The 9,602-nt window shown below is 35.8% G+C and overlaps 1 long non-coding RNA gene across 2 annotated transcripts; it reads left to right on the top strand.

Annotated features, from left to right (window-relative positions):
• Positions 1-643: 643 nt before the first annotated feature.
• Positions 644-9,352, top strand: LOC107775842 (uncharacterized). 2 transcript variants are annotated; one of them, XR_001645827.2, is made up of 4 exons: positions 644-965; positions 6,067-7,212; positions 7,522-7,921; positions 9,120-9,352. It is a non-coding gene; the product is annotated as an uncharacterized LOC107775842 (long non-coding RNA). The 2 variants fall into 2 exon arrangements; XR_001645826.2 differs by having other exon boundaries at positions 7,522-7,952.
• The last annotated feature ends 250 nt before the right edge of the window (positions 9,353-9,602 follow it).

Raw genomic sequence — 9,602 nt, 5'->3', positions numbered from 1 at the left:
TTGTAATATGGAAGTTGTTTAAAAGGTGGAAGATAGAAAAAAAATATGATAAAAAGTGAAACCTTCCTTGATTTTGAAAATAAAAAAATAAATAATAATAAGTTGTGAATAAAGGGAGAATTAGGTGTAGAATGAAAAGTGAAGAAAGGAAAATATTTTTTAAGGAAGTGGACTTTAATTGAAAATTTTGTAGTGCTTGGGGAGGTTTTGAGTCACTCTAACCAAAATTGTGCCCTACCTTAACCAAAAGTCTAAACTACAACCTTTTAAGTCCTAATTGATTTTGAACCAAGTTGTCTACATTAGTGGATAAATACATGAAGGGCAAGCCTATGACACTACTTTTGTGCATTTGAATATCTTTGAAAGAGTGAGAGTAAATTCTTTCCATTTGATATCCCATGTTTGGTTAAATTGCAATTTATAAGTTGGGATTCTCTCTTAAGTGTGAGGACACATGAAAATTTTGAGTTGTGAACTTAATCCAATCTCCAATACTACTAGAAATTTGGCCTCTTGGGACGGTTCATTGGCAACGGTTATAAAACCGTTACATTAAATATCTATGGCAACAATTAAAACTGCTCCATAATTATTCCAGTGTTGTTGGAACAAATACAAAAATGAACCGTCACAATAGAGATATAACCGTCGCAATAGTATTCTCTATTGTAACGCTTGTTGTATTCGTCACAGTAGGTTCCTCTGTGGTGACGGTTATCTGAAAAAATAAGCTATTTGGACGCTTCTTATTTTCCCTCATCCAATTTAATGAACCCGCTACATCTCTTATTTTTATTATTTTTTAAAACCCTAAAATAATATGTGAGCCCACTACATCAACAAAAACCCCTATTTCTCTCATCTCCTTCTTTCACATAGCTAGCTCTAACTAGAGAACCCACTGAGAAATCCCACATAACTCTGGCCAGCGTGATGGTTTATTTTGCAGGTTTCCCCTTCTGGTAGGTCACAATTTTTTTTAATTTTTTGCTCTTTTTACTTCTTCCTCCTCACCTTCAATTTGTGGTTGTAGTAGCAATTTCATTCTTTAAGCCCTAAAAAATATCTAAAAATTCAATCTTGGTTACTGATTTCTTGCATTTTGCTTTAATAATATGGATAGTCTTGTTGAAGATTTGAAATAAAAATAAGTAGAAATATGGGTTTATTTCTTTATTTTTAATTTTGGGCTGCTATTCAATGTGGGTATACATTTCTCATGGTTGTGATAACTTTTCTTGAATCTTGTTGCTGGTATATTTCTATCAAAAGTTTTAAGCTTTAAGTTATGGAAGACTACTCCCATATTTATCTTCTATTTTTAATTTTTGGTGGGTTGGAGTGTATGGTTTGAATTCTTAATTAATTTGCTCAGATCTGTAGGTGTGAGGTGTGTTTCTGCATTTTCTATATTTAGTTGTGGCCTTTTTGTTTGAAGACAATTCTTTCATAGAACATTGGAGGTATATTCTTATTTATTTGCTATTACATCTCTTGAACAGTAAGGTTTCATTTAATCTCGTGATTTGGGTAAAAAAATTACAATTTGATTACTTCTTTTATTTATTCCAGAAGCTTTGATCCATCACTAGTTTTTCAATTTGTTATTTTTTAATTTAATTATAATCTTAGGTGGCCTCTTTGAATAGTCTCTTGAACCTTTATGGGTGAATAATGAGAATCGAGAAGTAATTATAAGTTATATTGAACTGTATTTGTGCACTGTCAGAAATTCAATTCATTAACTTTCTAGGTATGGGTGTGCATTCTATTTACCGATTCGATTTTGACCCTTATCGATTATCGATTTGTACATATGCTTATCGTTATCGTTTCAAAAAGGTTTCGATTTTTCGATTTCGATTTATCGATTTTTGGGGCTTATCGATTCAGTTATCAATTACACCAATAAGACAATTTGTGGGATTCCAAAGTATATTGCTATAAACACGCCTAATTAATATGGACAAAAAGAAGATAAAATAAGGCGAACACCGTTTATAACATAAAAATTGTATCAAAAAGAACATGCAACGAAACTAAAGTAAGGGGTCAAATGTATGCCACCAACACTCCAGCGGTATAAACAAAAATAAAAATACATCATCACGGCTAATTCTACTTTCCATTATTTTGAACTTCATTCCCTTGAGCTTTAAATATGATCATTCCTTAAATGTGGTAGATGGAATAATAGGGTTAGGTACTTAGGAAAAAGGAAAGGGTATTATAGAATAAGGTAATTTTTTTTAAAGTATATCTTATCGGTTTATCGATAAACCGATAAACGAAGAAGACAAAATCGAAATCGAAATCAATAACTCGATAAGAAAAATTTCGAAATCGAAATTGAAATCGATAAATCGATAAACAGATAACAAATAATCGATTCGATTTATCGATAAACCGATTCGAATGCACACCCCTATTTCTAGGTATCTTTCTGAATTTTTGCTTCTATTTTTTGCTACTTATAATATTTGCAAAATTCTTGGTTTTTTTGATTAATTTTATCATAAGTTGAGCAAAATGGTGCTATGAATCAGTAATTACAATTTATGAGTTTAACTTGATCTGGCTGTTAATCTTTTTTCTTGATCATTGGTTACAGAATCCTCAAGTTGATAACTCATCTAGGGGAGCTTTCGAAGTTTCTGTTATTGGATTACATGTTAAATTAAAATCTGCTCTCTTTGATACTCAGTTGACCTAATTTTATAATGTGATAATTAAAGTTGTTAAGTTTAGTTAATCTGTTGTATGTACAAATATCATGACCCTAAACCCGGACCCGGTCGTGATGACGTCTCTCGTGAAGACAAAGTCAGTCAATTAGACCCAATTCACTTTTTATACAGTTAAACAACATAAAAGCAGTCTAAAACATGATTTAGCAATACTAAGTAGCGGATAATATCAATAAAGTGCGGAAGTACAACCCAACACAACCCTAACTGGGTTATCACTAGTCATGAGCATCTATAAGTCAAAATACAATCCACTAAGTCTATAAACTAGTACAACTATCTGAAAAGAAAGATAGAACTGATAAAGGAGTAAAGACACGGGGCTGTGGACGCCAAGCAGCTACCTCGTGAGCTCCGAATGTCCGCCTGAAGCTGGAGGGATCAGCACTCGGGAGCGGATCCAGCTACGCCTCAATCTGCACACAGGGTGCAGGGAGTAAAGTCAGTACTCCAACTCAGTGAGTAACAAATGTAAATAATGACTAAAAGTAAGAAAACACGTAAGGCAAAAGCATTCTATAATGAAGCAGTAAAACCATTTCAAAACAGTAAAACAGTGAAAGATAGGTAAAATCCTTTAACTCAAAATTTAACTTCATGAAAAGCTCTTTTCAATGATTAAGCAGGTAATTGACCGTCAACAAATCCGCCCCTCGAGCAACATCTCAAAACAGTACCAGCCCCTCAGGCAATCACATAGAACAATACCAGCCACTCGGGCTCAATCTCACATCACAATGGGTACCCACGCTCACTGGGGGTGTACAGACTCCTAGAGGGGCCCCTTACGGCCCAAACGCAATAACAAGCCATCTCATGTCATCAAAACTAGGCCTCAGCCTCATATCAATCAAGCCACCTCGTGGCGTACATATCTCAGGCCCTCGGCCTCATAATCAGTATCAAATCCTCACCATATAGGCCCTTGGCCTTACTCAGTCAAAATCCTCACAAGCCCCTCGAGCAATAGTAAAACAGTGTTTCTCAGCCCAAACATCATTTAAGTCTTAAAAACTAAGTAAACATGGTTAAGTATGAAAACAATGGAAAATAACCTGACTGAGTTCAAGTATAAAGTCAAAACAATGAGGAAATATCAATAAAAAGCCCCGAAGGGTTCGAATAGTTGGCACTAGGCCCAAATATGACATTCAACCCAAATAATAATGATAGCAAATAGTTTTCAATCAAATACGCGGTAAAATAGTCAATCGGGATGGACCAAGTCACAATCCCCAATAGTGCACGACCCCACACTCGTCATCGAGTGTGTGCCTCACCTTAATATAGCACTACGATGTGCAATCCTGAATTTCAAACCCTCAGAGCATCATTTACAATCATTACTCACCTCGAACCGACTAAATCTAGAGCTCGCGATGCCTTTGTCCCTCGAATAGGCCTCCACTCGCGTCGAATCTATCCAAAATAAGAACGAGGACGTCAAAATATGCTAAGGGAACGAAGCCCAAGCGAAAACAATCAATAAAGGGCACAAATCCCGAAATTACCATAACCTGACCCCCGAGCCCACGTCTCGAAATTCAGAAATTTTTACACAATCGATTCCTTTTCTTCCCACGAGTTCATACATATCAAAAGTTCTCAAATCTGACCCCAAATGGTCCTCCAAATCCCCAATCAAATGTCCAAATTTCCAAGCCCTACTTCTTCAATTGTTAGCTTAATTTCCATGATTTTCTAGGTGGAATTCACATAATAATCGGGTTTTAAGTCCGTGAATCTTACCTCCCAACGATTCCCCTTGAATCCCTCTTCAATATCCTTCAAAAATCTCCCAAAATGACCAACTATGGAGGAAATAAGCCCCAAAATCGCGGACAATACGAGCTTAAAACCATTCTGCCCAGGCATATTTTCCTTCATCGCGATCGCGAAGAACAAACCTTCAGCTCCCAAAATTTCCTCTATGCGGACGCGATCTAGCCTTCGCGAACCTGATGCCCAGGCGAATGACTCTACGCGATCGCAGACATCCCTCCGCGTTCGCAATGAACAAAATCCGGCCAAGACCCCAGGTCCATTTAACTCTATGCGAACGCGACCACTTTCCCGCGTTCGCGATGAATAACCTCTCCACTCTATGCGATCTCAAGCCAACCTTCACGAATGCGAAGAACAACTAGACGTCCTCCTCAAAATCTTCTACGCGATCGCAAGACTCCCTATGCGATCGCGAAGGGCAAAATTCTGCAACAGCTGAACCTGCAACTTTTGCAATTTTCTCAACTTCAAAATGATCCGATTGACCACCCGAAACTCCCCCGAGGCCCCTGCGACATCAACCCAAGGCACCAACATATCCTAAAACCTTATTCAAACTTGTTCCAATCTTCAAAACACCTCAAACGACATCAAATCAACCAACGAAGCTAAAATTAATTCTAAAATCTTCCGAATTCCGCTTTTGATCAACAACCCAACCAAACCACGTTCGAATGACCTAAAAATTTGCACACACATCCCAAATGACCCAACGAAGCTACTGCAATTCTCGAAATTCTATTTCGACCCCTATATCAAAATCTCGCCTATCAACCGGAAATCGCTAAAATCTCAATTTCGCCGATTCAAGCCTAAATCAACTTCGAACCTCCAAAACGCATTCCGATCTCACTCCTAAGTCATAAATCACCTCCCAAAGCTAAGCGAACCATCAGAACTCACGTCCGAGCCTTCTAACACGTAAGTCAACATGCTGTTGACTTTTCCAACTTAAACTTCCTTAAAAGAGACTAAGTGTCTCAAATCTTACCAAAATCATTCCGGATTCGATCCGACCAACCTGATACCACAAAACAAGGATAAGTAAGCATAAAGAAACAGAAATGGGGAAAACAGAGCGGTAACTCATGAGACGACTGGCCGGTCGTCACAACAAACTATGCTTTGAGAAGAAAATGGATTTATTGTGTGATTGAAAACCCTATGCTATGAATAGCTAGGTATAATGAGATGACTTAGGTCATTGGTGCTCTGTTGTGTTTTGTATACTAGATAAAATAGGTAATAGACTAATTCGTCTTTATTTTACGGTTCATTCAGTCAAGTCAGGATGAAGATTCTTCTTTGTTAAATTTTGTGGTGCTATAGTGTTGTATGGTTGTGTTGTGGTTTTTTAATTCTCTATAATATCATACTTTCTAGCATGACTCAAAATATGTTGTACTACCATTCATCTTAATAAGTAAAATAAATCTGCCTAAATTCTTAGTATAGAACATGAGTATCCAATGCAAGATATTGTTTTTTCTTCTGTTTCTTAGCTTCGTGATTTGCTTTTGGTGTTATATAGGATATTCAATAGTTAATGGATAATGGAGATAAAAGTTGGATGGGTCTCTGAAGATCAACGAAGGAGTACATCCGCGGAGTGAACGATTTTCTTGACAAGGCATTTGAACGGACTGCCCAAGGAAATGAAATATTATGCCCTTGCAAAAAATGCATTAACTATTATTGGCATTATAGAAATGTAGTGGAGGATCGCTTGGTTGCTTATGGGTTTGTTACTGGATACACCAAAGGGGTTTTTCATGGGGAAAGGGTTTCCTCAAAAAATACTCTACGGTCAAGCAACGATGAGGATGATTCTAACATGCATGACGATATTGATGGACTACTTCATGATACTTTTTGAAATGCAGAGGGTGACTTGAGATGTGAAGAAGAAGTGAGAGAGGGACCATCTGAAGATGCAAATTTTTTTTTAAAATTATTGGAGGAAGGGAAGGAAGAGTTATACCCGGGGTGTGAGAATTTTTCTAAATTAAGTTTCTCCATTCGATTGTACTTGTTTAAATGCATTCATGGATTGAGTAATGTGGCCTTTTTAGACTTGTTAATAGAGGCATCTCCATTTGCTCAGTTACCTGGCTCTTTCAACAAGGCTAAAAACATGATACAAGATTTGGGTCTTCGTTATGAAAAAATACATGCATGCCCAAATGATTGCATGCTATTTTGGAATGACAATGTGAAAATAGATAATTGCACTGTTTGTGGGTCTTCCAGATGGAAGAATGTTGGTAATGGTTTGAATAATGCAAGCTCCAAACTCCCAGCAAAGGTTTTAAGGTACTTTCCTTTAAAGCCTAGGCTTCAAAGAATATTTATGTGTCCAGAAACAGCTGTAGCTATGAAATGGCATGCTACTGAATGACCGAATGATGGAAATTTAAGACATCCTGTTGATGGAGAAGCATGGGTAATTTCAAGCACAAAACAGGAGCAGTGTGTTACCATTCTTGGTCAATTAGCATCTCATCAGTCACCCCAAATTTCTGCAACTCCTTGGGCTTCTACGTAAATCATCTTGACTATATAAGTTGACATTACTGTTTTGCAGAAAATGTCTGAGATTAATATTAAGAACCGATTAAAGTTGAAGAATCCACATACTGCTGGAAAAACAAGCTTCGCTATCATTCGCAATGAATTGGTGTGTTCTCTAATTTATTATTAAATATAAACTTATCTTTTGAAGAAGATTTTTTTTATATCCACTTTATGTAACTAGGAAAAAACAAGGGATACTTCGGATCCCCTATCACTTAAGCATATCTTTGTGGCTATAAGAAAAAGGAAACTCGGGCGATAATACAAAGACTCGGATGAAGATACAATAAAAAAAAAATAGTGAGAATCAGAATTTTCATCTTATTATTATTTATTTTGAGCAATTATTTAGTTTTATTAATCGACTTACTTTTTATTTACTTGATTTCTGTCTTTCTGAATTTTCTTGTAGGTCGAAATGGAAGAAATTGAAATGCAACAAACCGATGATGGCAATGAATCTGTTAATGCATTTGCATCTGTAATGTGACCTGAACATCCAGGACGCTTGAGGTTATATGGACAAGGGGTTACACAAACTTCTTTGAAAGAGAAAATGGTATATTTTGAACACTCTCAAACTTCTACAAATGATTTCCAAAAGATGGAAGAGTGGATGCAAAAAATTGAGGAAAAATTTGAATAACAAAAGATAACTATACGTCAAGAAGTTGTCGAAGATGTCATCGGAAAACTTCAACGTTCAGGATTAACACTTGATCCTAACATTATAGCAACATTGTGCGATCACTCTGCACCACAAGCAGCTATTCAACCAATTCATCGGCCGTCTATTGGTAGCAACAGTCAAGGTATTACTTAAAACGTCGACACACATACACGGTAATTGGAGCTTACTGTTTGAGAATCACTACTGTCAGTTTTAGTCTGTATGACCTAAATGAAAAGGCTACTACTTGTTAAGTTAAAACACATGAAGAAAGATCTGATGTTTTACCTCATTAATAATTGAAAATGTCAGATTCTACTGGCTAGTGTTCATACTTGGTGCATTGATAACTTTTTTATATAGAAATTATATAGGTATATCACTTGAGTTTCCTAGGATCCTTTTAGGACTTATCTTGGATTTGGTTTAACTGTTGTTCACTTAATCTAGTCATTCAGGTCATGGGGACCTATTTGGATTTGATTGTAGTGTTGTTCACTCAATGTACTCTTTCATGAACCTTTAGAGTTCACATTCTGCTTTATGTTGAGTTATGTGGTAGATTTGAATATGCCTTGGGCATCTGATTGGTTCCTTGACTTTATTTTGGGCTCTATTCATCAGTTTTAGAAACTTCCTACTTAACCAATGTGCGTTGTATCTCACTGTGGCAGCTAATTGTTGGTTGCCAAAATTAGGAGTTCATTTATTCTCTCAGCATAGACTATTCTTTTTAGAGTAGCTTGACATCATGAATACATTTTTAGTCTAAAAGGGGCCTTTGTTGCAGCATTTCCTTTTCTTCTGTTTCTCTTTCACTTTCTTTGTCATGATTTTAGCAGGTTACTTAAGAATAGAAAGACCTTGCAACTATCTATGTTGCAGGTAAGTAAAAAAGTTAAGAATTGTTTTTTTTGAACTAAAAGACTGTATGTTCCCTCTTGATGGTCAAAAGTTCTTTTCCACAGTAGGAAATTTTTTAGAATTTCCTACACTAGTTGACATCTAGTTGTGAGGAAAATAATTGTATTAAATTATACATAATGTAGCAAAAAGGTTTTCTGCTTATTCTTAAGTCTTTGGATTTGTTGCTAGGTAAATTTGTATAGTCCTCTAGTCCTGTGATTGACCTCTCTTCCTTTTACCCTTTCGGATGGTCAATTTGATTGCCTTTGAAGTTTCATTTCACAGTAGTAATTTCTCCATCCTTACTAATTAAAATGATAAGAAAAGTTAAGATTTAACTTACGAGGTGGCTTGACATTAGTTTGTATGTATATATTAAGAATATATATATTTTGTAAATATTTTACTTAATCGTTTATTTATCATCCTTGTAGGTGGAACAAATGAACAAGAAGTATAGCAGTGAAGACCTTACTTGAGGGCGTTGGTTCTGTTAGAGCTTCATATGTTCTAGGATCTTCTAATTTAGAATTTTTTGCAAACTTATCTGTGCTAACTTTGAATTGTTAAACAGTACGTTATATAGCTATTTTGCTTTTATGTAGATGATGTTAGTTGAATATATTGGATAACTATGTTGATTACTAGTCTCATTTCGTGATTTAGATACATTCCAATAATCTAGAATCGAATATTTTATTATATAGGTAATCAATTCGTCACTACTTTATTATATCGTTGCAATAGATCCCATAAACCGTTGCAGTAGCCTCTAAAAATTGTTATAATAGATATTCAATGCGTTGTCTCAAAAAGGTGTTGCATTAGCACCAAATATTGTAGCAACAACCTTAAATAACCGTTGCAATAACCTCTACAAACCGTTGCTATAGACTCAACAAATGGTGCGTAGGTTG

This window comes from Nicotiana tabacum, chromosome 16, assembly GCF_000715075.1.
Source record: "Nicotiana tabacum cultivar K326 chromosome 16, ASM71507v2, whole genome shotgun sequence".
Classification (NCBI taxonomy): Eukaryota; Viridiplantae; Streptophyta; class Magnoliopsida; order Solanales; family Solanaceae; genus Nicotiana; species Nicotiana tabacum.
This window is presented reverse-complemented; position numbering and strand designations above follow the sequence as displayed.